Source organism: Miscanthus floridulus, chromosome 1 (genome assembly GCF_019320115.1).
Source record: "Miscanthus floridulus cultivar M001 chromosome 1, ASM1932011v1, whole genome shotgun sequence".
NCBI classification, from domain to species: Eukaryota; Viridiplantae; Streptophyta; class Magnoliopsida; order Poales; family Poaceae; genus Miscanthus; species Miscanthus floridulus.
This window is the reverse complement of record NC_089580.1, coordinates 17,084,306-17,106,722: the sequence shown is the minus strand read 5'-3', so window position 1 is coordinate 17,106,722 and position 22,417 is coordinate 17,084,306. Positions and strand designations below refer to the sequence as shown.

The 22,417-nt window shown below is 47.5% G+C and overlaps 1 pseudogene; it reads right to left on the bottom strand.

Moving 5' to 3' along the window:
• Positions 1 to 1,279: 1,279 nt before the first annotated feature.
• Positions 1,280 to 2,772, bottom strand: LOC136474458 (uncharacterized; annotated as a pseudogene).
• Positions 2,773 to 22,417: the final 19,645 nt, after the last annotated feature.

Sequence of the window (22,417 nt, the reverse complement as noted above, 5' to 3'; positions counted from 1 at the left end):
AACCAAGCCAAAGACTTTTGTGCTCTATATATATATATGCATAACCAAGCCAAATTCATTTCGGTCTTTGTACATGTACGCGCCTGGCTCTGGACGCGCGCGCTCCGCTTCGCCTCTGTGTACGTGCCTACCACGGCCTCTGGACGTGTACGTGCCTGGCTCGGCCTCTACGCTACACGCCTAGACTCCGTGTCGCTAATTCGAAGGAACGAGGCGTTTCTTTAACTCACTCTACCAGAAATATTTTATACTCACTCCATTTCAAAATAAAAGTGTCGCTATATGCAAGTTAAACTTCCTCAAGTTTGCATCTCTAAATAAGTTTACTACGAAAATATATTCAAGAACCTATCTAATAATACTATTTATGTATTATAAATAAATATATATATATGGTCAAAGTTAAAAGCGTTTGAGTTTTTCGGAAAATGAGAATGACATTTATTTAGGGACAGACGAAGATCTATTATTATATCAAATCTGGATACCTACTCATGCCTATGTGTCCGATACGAATCATGCCACACGTCCACGTTCTATCCGGTTCCAATACAAAGGCTGGGTCCACGCATTCGCATCCGGTACGAAACATGACAACGACTGAATATTGGTATGCACACTGACAATGAAGTCGATCAAGTCTATATACCTAGCTCCCTCCAGGCTTTGCCAACAGTAGATGTTTCCGAGAAACAACTGTTTTGACCTGCACTTAGTTTATTGCGTTTTCTGTATGTGTGGTGAACGTCAACTAATCCCAAGTTCCTGACTCACCACACCTGACGTACGTAGCTTGCACTACTTGTGTTTAATTGAGGGCGCGTTTAGATGTAAATTTTTTTGGTTTTAGCCACTGTAGCACTTTCGTTTCTATTTGGCAATTAGTGTCTAATTATAGACTAATTAGGTTCGAAAGTTTCGTCTCACGATTTCTACTCCATGCATGTGCCGCAAGATTCGATGTGATGAGTACTGTGCAAAATTTTTTGGGAACTAAACAGGCCCTGAGTTAGTGACCACGATCCCAACGATTGTGACTAGGGCCATGTTTAGTTCCCTCAAATTCCAGAATTTGGCACTATGCAAAAAAAAAAATTTCCCGTCACATCAAACTTGCGGTACATGTATGGAGTACTAAATGTTGACGAAATCAAAAACTAATTGCACAGTTTGGTTGTACTTTGCGAGACGAACGTTTTGAGCCTAATTAGCCAACGATTAGACAATCATTACCAAATAAAAACAAAATGCTATAGTAGCTACAGTGTGTCGACGAAATTTGGCGGCGCCGATTCAGTGGGCATCTAAACATGGCCTAGGAGGGCAAGCAGTGGCGCGGCGGCCAAGATGATCCTCTTGTTCCTGTAGTAGACGCGGTGGAAGCCACTCGTTGTGCTCTTTTTCCTCCGGAGCTGCACGATCTCCTCCAGCGTGCGGGGGTACAGCTCCTGGCCCTCGAAGAACTCCACGGTTCGCCGGTCGCTCATGGTGCTGAAGAGTATCCGCCTGGACCGGAGCTCCTCCACGTCCCGCTCGGCGCGGACGAGGGAGCCGAGAATGGCGAGGTAGGAGCTCACGCCGCTGCGGTCGGACCGGTCCGTCACGCACTCCAGCGCTACCATGTTGATGAACCAGCAGCGCGGCAGCCAGCTGAGCGCGAGCTTCGGGAGGACGAGCTGCCCGATTCGGAGCAACGACCGCGGCTCTTGAGCCACCCTCACGTCCTTGACACGGCACGTCCCGCTGCCGTGGAGGTGGATGCCGGCCTCCGCGAGCTCCACCGCCGACGTGAAGTGGGCGAAAGGCCGCGTGTAGTCGCAAGTACCTGACGGCGCCGCCGCCGTTGCCCTTCGGCGCATCAGGACCTTTCAGGCCGAGGTGCCGCTGGTGGACGAGGTCGAGAAGGTGAACTGGGGAGGGGCTCAGATTTTGCCACGGCGTGTCGTCGGGCCGGTCGTTGTCGTCGGTATAGACGTCGAAGTCGAAGTAGGCGAGGACCATGGAGACGAACTGGTCGACGACTGGGACAGGCCACATATCAAAGAGCCTGCGCATCACGGCCCAGGGGATCTGGTTCTCAAACAGCAGGATGTCCTTCATGATCCGCAACATCCGGCCGTGTGTCCAAGACGAGTGCTCCAGCCGTTCAGGGTAGTTTCTGGTGAGGATGGACATCACCGCGAGCAAGAAGCAGCCGTCCACGACCATCATGTAGGCCAAGTCACTGCTCTCGATGGTTTCCACCGTGTCGTCGTAGCAGCTCCTTGAAAGAGGCAGGACGGGCCTGATAACCTCAAGGATCTGCGACACGGCCATCTCGTCGCGCAGCGCGCTACGGCACAACTGGTGCGCCACGGCCTCCTTGACCTGCTCCATCTCCACCAGGTGCGGCCTTGCGCGGTGGTGGTAAGGGCCGATGGAGACCACCTCCGGCACGAAGTAACGCTCCTCGAGGCTGTCCCGGACGCTCTGCGGCACTCTCTGGATGATGAGCAGCCTGTGTGCCACCCTACTACGGAACGACTTGTCGCTGCTGGAGAGGCGGCAAGCCAGAGCCAGACCCATCTGGTGACGAGGGAGCAGGCTTGAGCTGAACGACCCGCGGGGCTCGTGGATCATCGCCATGGCTTCTTCTCCGACTTGTGCAACTGATGCTCCAGCTGCTGCTGGTCGTGGTCGTGGTGCTCCAACTCATGCTCAAGGCCTGCTAATCGACCGACTACTGTACCCACCCCAACACAACACCCCAATATGCCGCCGGGTAAACCCGCGACAGCAGCCGTTTAGCACCATCCTCATCCATAACAGCCTCGGGTTTCGGGGCTGTTCGGCTGCTCGTATTATCCTACAATATTTTTCTTTTTCAATAAATCAGCCACGAGAGCGTATAAAATACAGTAATTCCACTGCTACAGTATTATTTTATGAGACGGGCAGAAGCATTTCTCAGCGATAACGCGCTCACTCGATTTCCGAGGCGTCAGACTGTCTCCCAATGAAGAGATGAAAACCCAAAATGCAATTGCCTATCAAAAACAGCCTCCAACACGAATGACCCATACACAGCATTCATTTTGCGTACCGGCACAAACCATACGCAAAAAAAGCATCCTCTCTCTCTTCGTTACCCAAATCTCCGATGGCACGGCCGGCGGCAGCGATTTCTCCTGTGAGGGCTGCCGCACCGCGCTGCCCCCAACATCAGTCGCGTCGCGCGCGCCAGCCGTCCTTCCGAGTGCCCGCACTGCCATGGCCATGCCGAGGCACTGGACGCCGAGCTAAGCACCGATGGCACAGCGACCTCTCCGCCCGCCTATAAAACGCGACGCCGCGCTGCTCGCTTCTCTTTCCCTCCACTGAGCTCACCGCGCCATCCCACGTTGCTGATCGCCATCCATCCGCTCCAGTTTCTCCACCTCTGTTCTTGCTCTGGATAGGGAGCACCTCGTCGATCTCCGGCGCCGGGCCACCACAGCTCGATTCCTTTGATGGTGAGGCTCTCCAAGCCCTCCTCCACCTTCCTCTAGCATCTATTTCCCTTCTCCCCTCGCAGGTCGTGCTCTCCACGAGCCGTGCCGTACAGCCATGGCGGACGATGTTGAGGACACGAACGCCTGGACCTCGGGAGAGGGAGAGAGAGGAAGGGGAGGCGACGGGAACTTTTCTCGTTTGCGTCGGTTGATGGAAACGGTAATCTTTTTTGGTCCGTGACCTTTCGCTGTGCGGTACTCAAACCACGGTATGCGTCTCGTTTTTAGGTTCCATCTGTTGAGACAGTCTCAGGTAAGCCCGCGCCTGCGCGTGATGAAAGAGTCCAGCGCCGTGCCAAGGTCCCACGCGCGTCTTCGGTGTTGGGTCCAGCTGGCTCACATGCAGGCTCAGCAGTACACTACAGCACAACATTCACCGACTGCTGGCCCTGGCCACCTTGGTCCCTGTGCCGCTTTGCGAGAAACAGCAGTCACTTTACTATTAAAGTATAGTTGCAGATTACATCTCATCCGACTATACTTTACTATTCCTGTTTAGGATTAAATTCACTTTGGTCTCCTCAACTATTGGATTCGTTTAATTTTGATCGTCAACTACAAAACCGTCTAATGCTAGTACCCCAACTAGTACCCTAACTATCAAAACCGTTCACTTTTAGCACCTGGGCGCATGTGAGACTGTTTTATCCAACGTATAGCGGTTTTATCCATCCCAGTGACATGTGGGGCCCACGCGTCATCGACTCAACCCCTCCCCCTCCATCCTCACGGCCACTCCCCCGACGCCTCCTCTCTCAGTGCGCAGTGGGGCGAGCGCTGCTCCCTCCGACGCGGCGGCACTGCTCCTTCCTATTCCATATATTTGAAGAAGAGCATAGATGGAGGCCATCTTGTCCTCGCGCAGACGCTGCGCCGGCGCCTTCCTCGACGAGCCGGTGCTGGCACCGCCTCACCTCGCGAAGCGAGGCCGTTTCTCCCCCGCGCCTGTGGCCTTCGCCGCGCATCAGCAGCGGGTGTTGGCGGTGGCGGCGGCGCTGCAGGAGGAGAACGGCACGCTCAGGGCGTGCGCGGAGGCGTTGGAGCGCGACAACAGCGCGCTGAAGCGCGACGTGACGGAGCAGCACAGGCCGCAGGAGGCTCTGGAGCGCGACAACGGAGTACTTAAGCACAGGGTGGCGGCGCTCCACCGGCGCGAGGAGGTGGCGCGGTGCGCCGCGGCGGAGTTGAAGGCGCGCGAGGAGGAGGCCAAGCGCGAGGAGGCGAAGCTCGAGGCGGCCAACTACGCGCTCGAGGTCGAGGTGGGCTACATCTCGACGGTCCCTGTCGGCGGCAGCATTGACGCGCGGGAGGAGGTTCCCGGCGTGGAGCCCTGAGAAGGCGAGCCGGGTGGTCCCGGGTGGCGCCCTCGGGGAGGAACGCCCTCCACGACTAGTCGGAGCACCGCATCTTCACCACGGACGCCACGCCCTCCAGTCTCAGCTTGGACGCCATGCGCTGCTCTGTCCTCCCCGCCGAAGTAGGGCTGTAGCAGGACGATGCCGACGGAGACAGTGGTTGCGCCCGCGCCCGCCCGGCGGCGCGCAACGTGGTGCGTGATGTTGCTGCCGGCGCTGTCCCGGCCAGAAAGCAGCGGGAGAGGTCGACCGGGATGGCCGACCATCGGGGAGGCCGCCGTTCACGAGGAACTGGAGCCCGTCCGTCCCGTCGTTGTAGGGCGCGAGGGTAACGATGCTCGATCAGGGGCGAGGCGGTAGTTGACGGACACGACCACGACACCTAGCTCGTGGCAGAACCGGCAGCACAGACCGTCTTAGGGCGCCTAGATGTCGTGGAGAGCAGTGCGAACGCCGAATGCTCGGCACCGACAGCTGCCGCTTCCAGGCGGTGGTGAGATGCCACAACGGCGGGGACGACCCAAGGAGAGGTCCAGCAGCTTCTTCCTAACCGTCGATGAGCACCAGCACGTCCTCGCACGTGGCCTGGAGCGCGCCCGCACGCAGTGCCACCTCCACCGCGGCTGCTGCCACATCGCCGCTGCGCTCGACGACGTCCTTGGCCTCCTCCACTGCCGCCCGCGCGCGGCGGAACTCGTGCATCATCACCCCAGCGCCGCCGTCGGGCGCGAGCGCGGGTGTGACCATGGACCTGCCAGCATCATCACCCCGGCGCCGCCGTCGGGCGCGAGCGCGGGAGCGGCCACGGACCTACCGGCCTCCGCGACGACGCGCTGCTATGCGCGGGACAGCACCGACGTGACGAGGCGGGTCATGCCTACGTGCGCGGCGTGGAGCAGCGCCAGCGCGGCCCGGAGCAGCGCCCGCGAGGGAGGCCGGAGGCGCGCGAGGGAGCAGTGCCCGCCCCGCTGCACGCGGAGAGAGGAGGCGTCGGGGGGAGTGGCCGTGAGGATGGAGAGGGAGGGGTTGAGTCGATGACGCATGGGCCCCACATGTCACTGAGATGGACAAAACCGCTCTACGTTGGACAAAACAGTTTCACCCACGCCCAGGTGCTAAAAGTGAACGGTTTTGACAGTTGGGGTACTAGCATTAGACGATTTTGTTGTTGAGTGTCAAAATTAGACGAATCCAATAGTTGAGAGGCCAAAAGTGGACTTAATCGTCTTGTTTATGTATAAGTTTAATGTTTAATAGGTGTAAATTGATTGTTCGTAATTTTTTTGTTATTTTTTGTTTGTTTTATTTGGTTTTCCTTTGCAATATTCCAATTTGGTTTTCATAGAAATAATCTAGTATGATATATGAATTTTTTCCTGAATTTTTTTGTGTATTTGTATGTCATTTTTTTTTGTGTGTCTATTTGGATTTCTTCCAATTTGCACTTTATTGCACTTGCCGCTGGTGGACTCTGCCGCAAGGGATCCTGTTTATAGCACTAGTATGGCCTGTGCGACATTGATGGAGCTGCCTGCGGCTGATGCACGTCGAGAATAATTTTGTTGTACAGCTTCCCCCATTTTTGTGCTCCTTGAGTTAGGTGTTCCCGGCCTAGAACGGCCAGAATCATTTCCAGATCAGTGCATAGTATCGAATCACTGATTGTGTTGTGTGATGACGGAGACAAGGATGAAGACGAGACTGAGTGAGCTCATTGCTCTAGTAGAGACGGACATACAGGAGCAGGAGGCTGAGGACGACACTAGCAGACTGAGCGAGCTCATCGCTCTAGCAGAGGCGGGCATTCAGGCGTAGGAGGCTGACGACGACACTGGCAGACTAAGTGAGCTCATCGCTTTAGCAGAGACGGACTTACAGACAGATGAGGATGATGACGCATTCTTCACTCAGGCCGCAGTTTCAGACTGAGGATTTGGAAGTGCATTTGCCCCTATGTCTACTGTCGGCACGTAGTTGTAGTATTAATATGTTGTGTAATGTGGCATAGTATTGAACTTTTCATTATGTGGTTGTTTTCATTATCTATGGTCTTAATATTCCGCTTAATAATACGGACGTATTTAAATTTGAACACGTGCTGCAAAAAAACTTAACGACGTACGGCATTATATAAATCAACACACGAAACACATTAAATGGTATGTGACTACATGTACCGAACCTGGGTACAGAGTTTTCTTTGACTAAACCTAACATGCCTTAGGTAATTAAATCATGCCTTAGGTAATTAAACCTAACATGCCTTAAGCAATTAAACCTGGGTACATGTGAAAAATATAAAGTCATCCTAGTAGTGTGGCCATATAGCAAATTGTGTTGTACCTTCTCTATAGTAGCCTTCCGTTGTTGTTGGTGGTGGTGGCGGGGGTGACGGGGGAGGCCCCTTCTTCTTGTGGTTAGGGCAGGTGCAATATGGATCATTACAGAGTGCCTCCTGTGAATCGTCACCATTGTTGTTGTTGTCTTGTTCGTCGTTCTTGTAACTGTTGCTAACTTCCCTTTCTAGATCGAAGATACGGTCCTGTAGGTAGTAGATGTACTCCGCATGTAGATAAATAGGTCGAGGATCGACCCACCTACTGAACCCACAATTTTCTTCGGCCAAGGAAGACTACAATAAATATGTCGTGTAAGTGATATACAAGACTAACATATTGAAGAAACAAATAGTAATAGCAATTACCCATGCTCGCGGGCATTTAAAGAAATAACGACCTACATCTATTCCCTCGATGAACATCTGCACTAGGCAGTCCTCACCATGCATGAGTATCCTCTCAGTGGTATCTCTTTGGTGAAATCACTTTTGCTCTCAACTGGGAATCTCTCATAAAGAGCTTCCTCAAAAAAATCGGGACCAAGAGGACCCTCCCACTCCTAGGTAGTTTCCTTCCCCTTTCCTCTCTCTCTGGACAACCCTCTAGACATTGGTACTACAACGAAAGCAAATACTGAGGAGTGTTCTTCTTCCTTATTATTTGTGTGAATGAGAGGGAGTGAGTGGTTATTTATATGTTGAGAGGAGGAATGGAGGCCTCTCAATGTGCCATGTCAGCGATCCGTGTGCCTCTTCACCTCAGCCCTTGGATCAAATAGTCATAAGATGGATGGTGGAGATAGAGTGGAGTTGTGCTTTCTTGCATGCTAGTACCATATCAGTGATGTGATAATTCGATGCTGTCCGTGTATCTGAAAAATCTATATTTATTGTCCGAAAAGCATAGATTCGTTCACGGTTGCTTGGTAATCCTAGATTCATCTACAAAGCGTATATATAATATTTTCTGGATTATACACGTTGTAATAAATTTATAGTTAATTTGTGTACTACATTTGTGCCTTTGTACAAGTGTAGTATGATTAAAGGTTCACGCAAAAAATTCGCAAGATACGATCTTGTATTAGGAGCATCCATAGTTACAAACAGAGACATCAATATATATTCCAAACATTTAATCATCCAACGAGCATAATGCAACCACAACGAATATCACAACTAACATAATATGTCATGCAAAGTCCAAATAGTCCACAATGTCCATACAGTCCCGAATAGTTACAGAAAAGTAAATACAAAATTCACAATAGTTTATAGTAACACCTACCACGTCCCTCACTGCCTCCTACTCTTGTCCTTACCCTTGTGACCTAGAGCGCTGGTGCCTAGAGTGTAAGGGTCACGCGGACGGCGTCGCCTAGTGCCTAGAGACGGTGTAGGATGAGTCGATGAAGCGTCATGGAACTAAGAGGGCCCAAGCTCATCGTGCCTCTTGTCCATGTCATCGTCGTCGTCCTCCTCCTCGTCCTTGTCCTCGTCCCCTGTAGCTACTTGACTAGAGGAACCCAAGGCACCTCTTCCTACGGAAGCGTACACATCTTGCGTCGTGCCTGTCCTGCAACCACAACGACCAGCCACACGGCGTAGACGACGTGACAACCTCTATTGTATAAAACTATGTTAACTGAAAGAATATAACGAATTAATGATATGTTTGAAAGAATATTTTAAATCTTATGTCTAGGAAGCCAAGTATGTAGTCATCATTGACTCTTGGTCGAACGCGCTCGATCTCTTCAACTGAGCATTTCAGTGTATTGTCCTGCAACAAAGTTCTCAATAATAAGACTTCTGAACAGATAGCATTTAGTCTTATTTTCTTTTGTACAAGAATGTAACTTATTATAAGGGTTATACGACTCAAAGGTTGCAATAACTACAATAGATAACTCCTAATGTCGGTCCAAGAACGCTTAATGTATTGTTATGTAACTCAACGTAACAAAATAAGGCGATTGGCTTACCACTCTGTCTAAGATCGGTCCTGCCTCCACCTGTCTTCCTACACGAGTCGACTGGTCGTACGCCGTGTCTTCATCGTCGAAGGACTCGATCTCGGTGTAGTCAGTTTTGGTCCACTATAGCCTCAGCCTGCACCGTGTCGCACGCTGGTACCAAGCTTGGTACCGCCTGAACTCACGGTTCGTGTGCAGCTCATTGTTGTCGTCCACGTTGTCGGGCATCTCCTCCCATTCCTCAATGTAGGACTGGTGGTGCCTCTCCCAGTCAAAAATCTTCTTATTCCTCTAACAATCTAACCTGCATGTATGTCATTGTTACATTAATCCACATACGTGGCACCATATTATAAAAAATGGACCATCATCATGAGACATTTGAAATATCAAAACACTTACTTGTGTAAGTCAACGCCAGTTGAGAATAGAGGCATAGGCCAAAGCTGTCTCACTCCAAATTGGCGTGCAACCCTATCTGGCAGGTGGTACTCGACAGCATAGAAGTAGATTAGAGGACACCTCATCTTATAGAAGTAGTCATCGGCCCCACAGACGTTGCTCAGCTGAAAAGGAAGTGCGTCCTCTCCACCATACGACTTCCACTCCACTTGCAATATGTCCAAATAAGATGTTAGATGGTATACTAATCCTTTTTAAAGCAGCATGGAAAATAAAATTTACTTACACTAGACGCCATCAGCGTATCTAGCTTGTTCATGTACTCAATGTACGCCCGGTCTATCCTCGTGTGCGGAACCCTGACCTGGTCCCAAAGGTACGCCCACGTCGGCTGGTGACTTGGAGGCTGACCTTGGAACCACTCACGATGAGCTAGAACCTCTAGATGATGTAATAGAACCGACCAATTATACGAGATTAAGTAAGAAAATCTTCCGCCGAAGTAGATAATTTAGCAAACTTAAGCCCGTATAACCTGGTAGTCCGTGAAACCACGAAGGATTTTAAACCAAACGACATACAACCAAGATCGTACAAGTTTAGCAAGTACCGTCACGTGTTACATAAAGTTCGCAATGACAATAGGATACATCAGAGTTTAGAATATAAAGTTATTACAAACCAGGTTCAATCTGAAATAGCAGAAGCAAATAGTTTTCAAGTCACACACACACTTTTAGTTTCAATACAGTGCCAGTAGGTAGTCATCTCCAACAAAAGCATCAGATGAGAGATACGGAATGACCATTGCCCTTGGTCCTAGTTATCATCCATCGCCGGGTATAGGCAGTTAATGCAATAACCGTAGTACATTTGACCATCTGCAACAACAATGGGAACAATGTCCTAAGTACGAGAAGGTACTCAGCTAGACTTATCCGTCTTAAACCAAAATAAGACGACACCAAGGATTATGCAAGGCTTTCTTTAGTGGGCTAACTGACTGGTTTGCGAAAAGCATAAACTATCATGAAGAAACCATTTTAAGTACTTTGCATCATCTTTATTATAACCTATCCATCTAGGTAAGCACCTGTACTATAGCAATCACTTGATTAACCAATAATATCTAGTTACCAATTTAGATTTAGCATATCCTGTACCATCCAGAGAACCATCATTATTCCATAATAATTACTATGAAGCCGTAGCTCGAGTCAAGTGCTCACTATCCAGAAGCGATGGCGATTCGAATCGATTCCTAACTAGCTGGTGATTTATTCCTCACATAAACCACGCTTCCCCCGTCAGGGTCGCTTAGATCACTAATGACACTTTCCAAGTAGTCGTGGGATAACTACCGGGACCGCACTACCCAGGGACCGCCTGACTGCCAGGACACACCTTGGGCTCACTCTTCGCGTCCCCGTCATACCCCCTTCAGCACCAGTCTGCCAATCTGGGTTTATTCTCGGCTCGAATAGTGTCACTAGCTTCGCGGTCGAAAAGGTACTTTATTCGACCAGCTAAATGTGAGGTATGCGTTCAACATGACAAGAGGGACGAGCAACAATCGGTCCTTAATCGACACAGACAGAAACTAACAGCACCCTAGAACCCTTTCTGGTTGCCTCCAACTTTTTCCGTCCGGTCTCCAATTATCCATCGCACATGGTTAATTCCAGGATATCATTCTTTCCATAGCTAAATTCTTCTAGTAACCACCTATGATGTAGGTGATCGGATTATCATCGATCGCTACCGGTCTAAGCAAGGCTAAGCAATTATTCAATTCTGACCTAACAGGGTAACAAGGTAGTAAGGTAGGCAAGGATAGTAATAATTGCATCAACAGTTTCAGTCAACTCCTACCACTTAATGCAACAATATATAAACTCATATATATAGAAAGAATTGCTTTTATAAAGTAGGAGACTTAGAATGCTTCGGGGCTTGCCTCGTTCGAATGAACTAGGTTGATGATCCACGCACTCGGGCAAGTCCTCTCCCGACTCCTCTTCCTCTGGCACCTCCTGTGCCTAGACTTCTTGTGGATCTGTCCTGGTCTGCTCTTTCTGAACTACTGCTAGTAACTCCTCCTGCGATCCTGTATGATGTAGATGTATGAGTGCTAATGCATAGGTGCATCGAAGAGATGACATGTAATGAGCATGATACATGAAATGTAGATGAATATGTTCAACTGTATTGGGCATAGCAGAAGTAAAGCACTTCTATAAGGTAGCCAACATCATCCAAGAACATGTACTACTATATTACTACTACAACCATGGTACTAACATGCCAAGTCACACCGCAATCTAAGATGCTTCAAAGATACACCAAAGCAAACATTATTAACTAATCATGTGTTAAAGAAGATTTGTTTATTTCATGTTAAACTAGGGCTACAATAGCAACATATATTTCTGGTGCTCATAAAAATCCGAGAAAATTACAGTAGCATAGTACTACTCTAAGTAGACTACCATAAAATTTTCATTACATTTAGATAAGTATAACATCCTACACAAAAATGACAAGCTATGGTGGATAATTGAGCATGAAAATACTTTGTACTACGAAAAGTGTCAAATAACAGATTTGGTATTTTTCCTATGATCTATAGAGCATACAATTACTGTACAAAAAGTTTCACATACATGTACTATTCATATTTTTAGCCCTAGCAATTTTACAAGAAATCAGCAATTAATACACATAACCTACCTAGCCATATTTTTCCACATAACCTACATGACATATATTTTTTCACAGAAAGTACATCTCAATAATAGGCTAACCAATTTGGGATCATATTTTTCTGATACATATAGAATTTACTACACATTTCACAAGATATCAGCAATATCAAGAATTAAATAAAGCTCTACATTAAAGTATCTCAAAAATGACATGCAATATTTTTATCATGTAGATCTGGTGACAACGAACACAACAAAATTTGTTTCAACAAATTTGGAGCCATTTTGAGCAAGTTATAAATTCTCAAAGCATTTAAATAGAAATATGAAAATCATTTCTTAAATTCTTTCTGAAAATCCCCATTCAAAACTGCTAGATCCACCCGGCTTTCTACCCTGGCGTGCTTTCTTTAGTGGGCTAGCTAACTTGTTTGCGAAAAGCATAAGCTATCATGAAGAAACCATTTTAAGTACTTTGCATCATCTTTATTATGACCTATGCATCTAGGTAAGCACCTGAACTATAGCAATCACTTGATTAACCAATAATATCCAGTTACCAACTTAGATGTAGCATATCCCATACCATCCAGATAACCATCATTGTTCCATAATAATTACTACGATGTCGTAGCTCGAGTCAAGTGCTCACTATCTAGGAGCGATGGCGATTCGAATCGATTCCTAACTAGCTGGTGATTTATTCCTCACACAAACCACACTCACCGATCAAGTGAGCTACAGATCACCAATGACAGTTTCCAAGTAGCCATGGGATAACTACCGGGAGAGCTCGATGATTCTATAGTTACTTCTCATCTATATGCTTTTGTCTAATGATGTCACTTATGCTAGCAATATATTTGGAACTTATATTAATATAATTATTTGAAAGCTATGTTGTTTTCACTAAGCGGTTTTGAAACCTAAACTTGTACTATTATTTGTGAACTAATTTGTAATATTATTTTCGCTGCAACTCTACGTATATGATGTGTATTTGCTTAATCACACGATCTTGGTTGTGATTTTGATTTACCGAGGTCTTTTGAGACACTCGACGGACTACCGAGTTTATATAGGTGAAAGTATGCGTGTGTCAACGTGTTAGCGGGGACAGCTGAAAGCTCTAGTTTGGTTTTGGTTAATTGATGAAACCCTAAGTGCTAACCTAGTTTATCAAAGTGATTATGAGATAGGTAGCACTACTCCAAGTGATGAAGCAATGACGAAGATCATGACAATGGTGATAGCATGGTGATGATCAAATGCTTGAACTTGGAAAAGAAGAAAGAGAAAAACAAAAGGCTCAAGGCAAAGGTATAAAATGTAGGAGCTATTTTGTTTTAGTGATCAAGACACTTAGTGAGTGTGATCACATTTAGGATAGATAGCCGTACTATTAAGAGGAGTGAAACTCGTATCGGAATGCGGTTATCAAAGTGCCACTAGATGCTCTAACTCATTGCATATGCATTTATGATCTAGTGGAGTGCTAACACCCTTGAAAATATTTGTGAAAATATGCTAACACATGTGCACAAGGTGTTTGCAGGGTTGAGATGGGTTTGGGTCCCTCTCTCCCTCCCACCGAGCTTGCGAGGCGGGATTCGACGCTTTTGGGAAAATGAAATGTCTATTTTTTATTGCGCCGGATGCAAAATTCTTGGTGGTTGGCACACTTGAGCAAGGGTGAAGAAGTTAGAGTTGAAATGGAGTTGGTCGAAATGATGCTGGCGTCGGTCTACTGACCGGACGCTGGGTCACTCAGCGACCGGACGCTGAAGGGCTACGTCCGGTCGAGCTGTCAGACAGCACAGTCGCTAGGGTTGAGCACCGGACGCTGGTCTGCGTCTGGTCAAGATGAACCGGACGCGTCCGGTCGAAAAAACATGCCTCGGGGAGCTTACTGGAAACGACCAGACACTGGGGCTTCAGCGTCCGGTCAGTTTTGACTGGAGCGTCCGGTCAGCTTCATAGCCGTTGAAATCTGACAAACAGCATTTGAAGCAGGTGACGCGTGGCATCCATCGGGCGACCGGACGCTGAGGGCCAGCGTCCGGTCGGTATGACCAGAGCGTCCGGTCAGAGCATGTTTTGCCTAGTGAAGGGGTACAACGACTCTATTTGATGAGGGCTCTATTTATAGCCCCATGGCCGGCTCAAGGGAAAACTCTTACACATTTTCATTGACATAGCATCCTTGTGAGCTTAGCCAAAGCCCTCCCACTCATCTTCATCATTGATCCATCATCATTGTGAGATTAGGAGAGAATCCAAGTGCATTGCTTGAGTGATTGCATCTAGAGGCACTTGGTATTCGTGTTGCGCTGCGGATTTCGCTTGTTTCTCTTGGTGGTTGCCACCACCTAGACGGTTGGAGCAGCGGTGAAGGATCGGCATGAGTTGGTGATTGTTCGTGGTCGCCTTCGGTGATTGTGAGGGGAGTTGTACCTTCCCCGGTGGAGTGCCGAAAGATAACTCTAGTAAATTGCTCGTGTCATTGAGTTACCTCACTTGTGGGTCGGTTCTTGCGGTGTCCTATCGTGTGGACGAGGTTTGTGAAACACCTCTTAGCCACCGAACCACCAAGTGTTGGTCGACACAACGGGGACTAGCGTGTTGGCAAGCACGTGAACCTCGGGAGAAAAATCAGTTGTCTCTTGTCATTTGCATTCTCCCGGTGATTGGCTTGATCTTCATCTTGTGATTGGTTCATCCCCTACACGGCGGTATAATCACCCTACTTACTTGTTTATATTCTTGCAAACTAGTTGATACAAGCTCTTTAGTGTAATTAGAATTGAGAGCTTGCTTTATTATTTACATTCATCTAGTTGAGCTCTTTGGAGTAGCAAGTTTGTGTGCCTAAGTAATCATTGTAACTAGAATTGTTGGATAGGTGGTTTGTAACCCTTGTAGAGCTAGAGTAAGTTTGCATTACGCTATTTGTCATACTAATCAAATTGCTCTAGTTAATTTGTAGATTTTTAAATAGGCTATTCACCCCCCCTCTAGCCATATTAGGACCTTTCAACAGCCGTACTTGATCTTGTATAAATTGGGCGGTTCTGTTACAGACGACCAACTAGAAAACGAGCCCATATCCACAGCTGTAACAGGTACACGCATCCACCAAGTGACGGGTTGGACATAGACCGACGACACCCCTCGCACAGCTGCCGGTATAGAAAACACAAGACTACAGAGCCCCAGCTGTACTGACCCGCCTGGTCCCAATCACTGAGGTAGTGGATCCACATCCAGAATGCATTATCACCCATGGCGTCGGGAAAGAGAACGCAAGCAAAAAGGTGTAGGATCCACGCCTAGCAGTAGTACCCAACCGTCTCCTCATCTGCCTCCTCGGGGCACTGTGCGAACTCTACACGTAGCCATGAGATGGGAACTCCAGAAGTGCGAGCCCCTTGCTCACCAAGCTCACGCCCAAGGAAGGCCTCCACTCATGCTCTCCAACCCTCTGACCTGCACTGTTTGATGACTGGGTTCCCATGAATCCTTAGGCCTAGCATATTCTGACAGTCCTGAAGCGAGACTGTCATCTCCCCAAAAGGTAGGTGGAAGCCATGAGTCTCCGGCCGCCACCTATATTTAAGACAAAGCAAGATTACTTGTCAAAAAGTCAATCGTATGAACAAATGGCCATGAATGGAGGCAATGATTCACTTTAATACCTGTCTACCAACGTAGTTATCGCCGCTGAGTTGAACTTGGGCAACCCACGATGAACCTAAAAGGAGATGACATCTAGGCCAGCTCTTTGCAGAAAAGGAGTGTACCTGTCGTCGTACCGAATGTCCAAGAACCCACTGTGGGTCCTAGAACGAAGGTGCGGAAGGTCCTGCATCGAATAAAACATAGTCACATGTTACTTCATGAATACATGTACAAATAAAACTTATAGATTATTACCTGCCCCAGCACAACGAGACGTCCTCGGTGGGTCTCCTCGTATGTCGGGTCGAGCAGGTGGAATTGCTCCATCCTACAAAAAAGTGAATGAATTAGAATTCCAATGTACAATGAAACATGAACTTATAAATGTATAAGTAATTAACACAAATACAAGCATAAATTGAGACATGCATAATTAAATATATAAATAAGACAAATATAAAATAATACTATAAACTAATAGTCCTACCTCACTAATCTATCAATGGCAACTTTGTGAGTTGTGGCCAAGTCTACTGCACTTGCCGCACTCGTACTGCTCAGGATCAGTAACAAATGGAGTTCCTCTCCCACACCTAGTTCTTCTGGGTATCTGATCCATAACCATGCTATGTCTCATCCTCTGCCTTGATCCATGCTTATTCCAACGGTAAGCTAGATCCATAATGTACTTTGGCCCATCATATGGAGGCCACTCTCTAAGGTCCCGGAAAGGCACGAAGCGGGGGCTCCATGTGTTCACAAGCGTGTTGACACTAAACTCATGAGGTATCCTCCTCTCGATATTATAGTTGTGATGCCTAGCTACTACCACCAAATGAGAACATACAAAGTGGTATTGCCTTGGTTTACCATAGGTGCACTTGAAATCTTAGAGGACAACCACATGTATCCTCAACTCTCAGACCTTATCGTCGAATGTTGTACCACCCCTATGCTCGACCTGATAAGTCCCTTTGGCGTGGTCAAAGCATGCAACCTCATGTGTGCCAGTCCTTTCTCTTGCCTTCTCTAGGTGTGCCTTTGGTTTCGAAGCCCATATCTCTCCATCACTCCTCAACTGTAATGCATGGGCGTGTCTATCGTTGAACCAGACAACAAGCTTATAGAAGGTGAATTGAACAATTACATTCATGGGCATACCACGTATCCCCAATAGCAACTTATTGAATGACTCTACTATATTGCTGCACTGAAACTCATACCTCCAGCCACCAGCGTCGTGAGCTCTCGTCTATTTCTCCAAATCCCTCATCAAACCTGTGAACCATTGTCTACCTTCTGCATTTGATGTGGTTCTGACCTGCTCCAACTTTTCCCTAAAGTACTTGTCCTCAAGCTATCAAGCAATCTCTTGGAACAGATCAAAGTTGCCCTTGACACTGTCCTTCCAGAGTAGATTCTCGGCATGGTGTCGAGTACACCAATGATGGTGCAAAGGTGCATACCCCTCTAACTGCTCTCACACAACATTAAGTATGCCCTGATGCCTATCAGATATGACACCAACCTCCCTGCCAGGCCCAACCACGTGTATCCAGACTAGCCTCAAGAACCATCCCCAACTATCATTGTTCTCCTTCTCAACCAAAGCAAATGCCAAAGGAATAAACTTATTGTTCGCGTCACAGGATATGGCTATAAGAAGTGTGCCCTAGTATTTACCAATCAAGAACGTACCATCAATGGAGAAGACAGGACGATAGTGCCTAAAGGCCTTGACACACTGAGGGAAACACCAGAAGGCACAGAAAAATATCTGCCTCCCATCCTTCCATGCATTAGGTTTTGGGATGTACTCATAATGCATGCCTGGATTCACCGCTTTGATTGCATTGAAAAGAAGTGACAGCTGCTCATACCCATCCTCCTAGTCCCCATATATCATCTTCCACGCTCGCTGCTTAGACCTCCATGCTTTACCATAAGTTATCACATATCCTTCATACAACGCCTCAACGGTCCTGATAATTATTCTCACCTTCATGTTGGGTTCTCCCTACAAAATTCCCATCAACCGCTTGGCAATGAGGGTAGATGTCAACTGCCGATGCCTCAGTGTCAGCTCATGGTCAGCACAATTGTGTGGCCTGACAACTTTTGTGATCTTCCATTTTCTGGTCACCTATTGCTTCCTTGCACAAACCCTCCATGGGCAGCGTTCTTTGTCACACACAACTGTGTAACGACGCTCCACATATCAATGCAATACCCTGTAAGGCCTCTTTCGTATCACTGCAAAAGCCTACAACCACCTCTTCAAAGCAGAAAGGTCATTGAACACCCTCCCCTCCTCAATTACCATGTTAGGACCAGCCTCAGGAGCTTCTAGGAGCTCATCATCACGTCCTTCTGCAAACGCCTAATCGAAATGAGCAAGATCACTGAACTCATGAACTCTAGGATCATGGTGGCCAGGAAAGATATGCCTCATCATCTCACCATCACTCTCCGTCAGCTCTCCAACAGGACGATCATCATTAGAATCAAGAGCCCTAGCCATCTCATATGGCTCCGAATCATGCATAATTTCAACACTATTAGAGCCACGGAATCCATCTCCAAAGTGCACTTGTGCAGCAACATGGGGTACATCCATATTCTCAGGAATGTCTCCTACAACACCATTACAGAAATGAGGAAAGAATGAAAGAAATAGATGTAAGAAACAGGGTAAGCTCCCAAAAACCATGCAGTTAAGACACTTACTCGGATGATTCCGTGTCAAAAGAATCTCATAAGGAGGATCTGCCATGAAAACATGAGTATGACAACCATCTTCAAATACCGCATTGGGAGCAGATTGAGCATCAGGAACCATAGGCGCAATCTACACATGTAGGTAAGATTCCGGAATAGGAGGGTCGATGTGTGCCTGATGATCCATTGCTGTGGTAAACCCATGAGGGATTGGATTAACTAACACCCGACGCACAACCACATCCAAACATAGCAGCTAGCTCTTCATAGCTGATCTCATATAGTTCTCCCACTGATCCGCACAACTAATTGAGATCATTCGCCTAAAGATGTTCGGAGGACAACCTAGGTGCAGTACACCATCAACTGCAATATCATCATCTCCAAAGCAATGCAGCTCCTTCTGAGCCCTTGCAACTATCTCACTAAATGAAGGCCTATCATTGAATAGCACAGGCATGCTTTGCATGTCAAGAAACTCAACATATCCATAGCGATCGCTTTCAACCGTGTCTCCATGATATATGGTCACTAGGTTATCCATCTATTTCAAAAACGTAACGAAACACATGTCCTTTAGTCCAAATTAGACGATAGATAGTACCTAACAAGTACTTTCTAACTACAAACTAAGTAATCAAGATAATAACTACGTATATATTTATAGTGTACTCACTAAATAGCTAGATCATATGTAGTTAACTACAAATATAACTACATATCTAAGTAGCTATCTAACTATATCTATTTACCAATGTATCTATGTTTCTATCTATCTACATATATATCTCACTAAATCAACTAATTGAGTCATCACAGTAACTAGTAAATAACAAACACCAACTAAATAGGTACATTGCATATTCATAATTTTTACATTTCTGGGTCGACGGACGACGGGCGTAGGTCAAGGCGAAGATCCGGGCCCACGGTGGCGTGGCCGATGACAGAGGTGGCGCGCGGCGGGCGCGGGGTGCCCGGCGCTCCGCGCGGCGAGTCCGACTCGACGGGCGCGGGAGGCACGCCGACGGTGGACGACGGCAAGGCGGGGTGAGGCCGGCGGTGGAGGGGGGCAAGGCGGGGCGAGGCCGAGGCCACCGGTGGAGACCAAGGCGAGGCTAAGGCGAGGATGGCGGTGGAGGGCGTGGCGGCGCGGCGCTGCCACCAACCACGGGCAACGGCGTGAGGGCACTGCGGCGCGGTGCGGGCTCGGGCGAGGGAGCAGCAGCGGCGGCGGCGCGGCGCGGTGTGGGCGCGGGTGGGCCCGGGCGCGGTGGCGGGCCCAGGCGCGGCGGTGGAGCAGGCAAGGGCGGCGGCGATTTCGCGGTGGCGGGCGCGGGCGCGGCGGTGGAGCGGGCAAGGGCGGCGGCGACGGCGCGGGCAGGGGCGGCTTGGGCGAGAATGGAAGAGGAAGAGGCGCGGGCCGGATAGATATTTCCGAACTTGGCGCCAGTCACTACGGCGCCGAGCTCAGCGCCATAGTGACTGGCGCTGAGCTCCCTAACAGGCCACCCCACCGTGCCCCCCGCTTGCTCGGCGCCAGTCACTCTGGCACCGAGCTAAGGGTGCATTTCCTGAATTCTTTCCATCGGGGATCCATTTATGAGAAACTTTCAAAAAAAAGGGTCAAATTGTAAAAAATTCGGTCGTGGTGGCGGCGGGGTGCTCCAACTCATGCTCCGTCTCTCGCTGACTCAACGGCATGGATGGAGATATGCCGCCGGGTAAACCCGCGACAGCAGCCGTTTAGCACCATCCTCATCCATAACAGCCTCGGGTTTCGGGGCTGTTCGGCTGCTCCTATTTTGCAATATTTTGTAATATTTTTTTCACCCAACAAATCAGCGACGACAGTATAAAATACAGTAATTCCACTGCTACAGTATTGTTTTCTGAGACGGGCAGAAGCATTTTTCAGCGATAACGCGCTCACTCGATTTCCGAGGCGTCAGATAAGCCCGCGCCTGCGCGTGATGAAAGAGTCCAGCGCCGTGCCAAGGGCCCACGCGCGTCTTCGGTGTTGGGTCCAGCTGGCTCACAGGCTCAGCAGTAACTACAGCACAACATTCACCGACTGCTGGCTCTGGCCCCTGTGCCGCTTTGCGAGAAACAGCAGTTAGGGGGTGTTTGTTACTACAGAGAAATTTTAGTCCCTGTCCTATCGGACGTTTGGACACATGCATAAAGTATTAAATATAGACAAAAAAATAACTAATTGCACAGATTGTGGCTAATTTGCGAGACGAATTTTTTAAGCCTAATTAGTCTATGATTTGACAATGTTGTGCTACAGTAAATATATGCTAATGACGGATTAATTAGGCTTAATAAATTCGTCTCGTAAATTAGTCTCCATCTATGTAATTAGTTTTATAATTAACTCATATTTAGTTCTCCTAAATAGCATCCGAACGTCCGATGTAACATGGACTAAAATTTAGTCCATAGAACCAAACACCCCTTAGACCCTACCGTGGACCGTATGCATGCACGTAGTTTGGAGCAAATTACGTCTCAACAAACCATATTTTACTACTTTTACTTGGATAAATTTTATGTTTAATTGATATAATTAACTATTGGTAAATAAGAATGATTAGAATTACTCGAACAATTATCTGATTTTTTGTCTATTTTATTTTCTGTATGTTTTTTTAGTTTCCCTTCGAAACTTTTCAATTTAGCTTTCATAGAAATAATCTGGGTAATTTTTTGTTTAATATTTTTATATTATTTAGATAATTTTGTTGGTTCATTTAATTTCGAGAAATCTGTACGACGCTTGAGTGTTTTTGGCGCTTGGCGCACTCGATTTTCGGACCGTCGGATGCGTCCCTGTGAACAGCAGCAAGGGGCCGCTGGTGAACTCTGTACTGGCATGCAGCTGCCTCTCCTGTCCTCCGGCCGGCCGACCACGAGCCTGCCACAAGGCATGCAGATTACATCTCTATTTAGTTGCAGATTACATCTCATCCGACTATACTTTACTATTCTTGTTTAAGTGTAAGTTTTATGTTTAATCGGTGTAAATTGATTGTTCGTAATTTTTTTGTTATTTTTCTGTAAGTTTTATTTGGTTTTCTTTTGCAATATTCCAATTTGGTTTTCATAGAAATAATCTGGTATGCTATATGAAATTTTTCCTGATTTTTTTGTGTATTTGTATGTTAACTACCGGGACCGCACTACCCAGGGACCGCCTGACTGCCAGGACACACCTTGGGCTCACTCTTCGCGTCCCCGTCATACCCCCTTCAGCACCAGTCTGCCAATCTGGGTTTATTCTCGGCTCGAATAGTGTCACTAGCTTCGCGGTCGAAAAGGTACTTTATTCGACCAGCTAAATGTGAGGTATGCGTTCAACATGACAAGAGGGACGAGCAACAATCGGTCCTTAATCGACACAGACAGAAACTAACAGCACCCTAGAACCCTTTCTGGTTGCCTCCAACTTTTTCCGTCCGGTCTCCAATTATCCATCGCACATGGTTAATTCCAGGATATCATTCTTTCCATAGCTAAATTCTTCTAGTAACCACCTATGATGTAGGTGATCGGATTATCATCGATCGCTACCGGTCTAAGCAAGGCTAAGCAATTATTCAATTCTGACCTAACAGGGTAACAAGGTAGTAAGGTAGGCAAGGATAGTAATAATTGCATCAACAGTTTCAGTCAACTCCTACCACTTAATGCAACAATATATAAACTCATA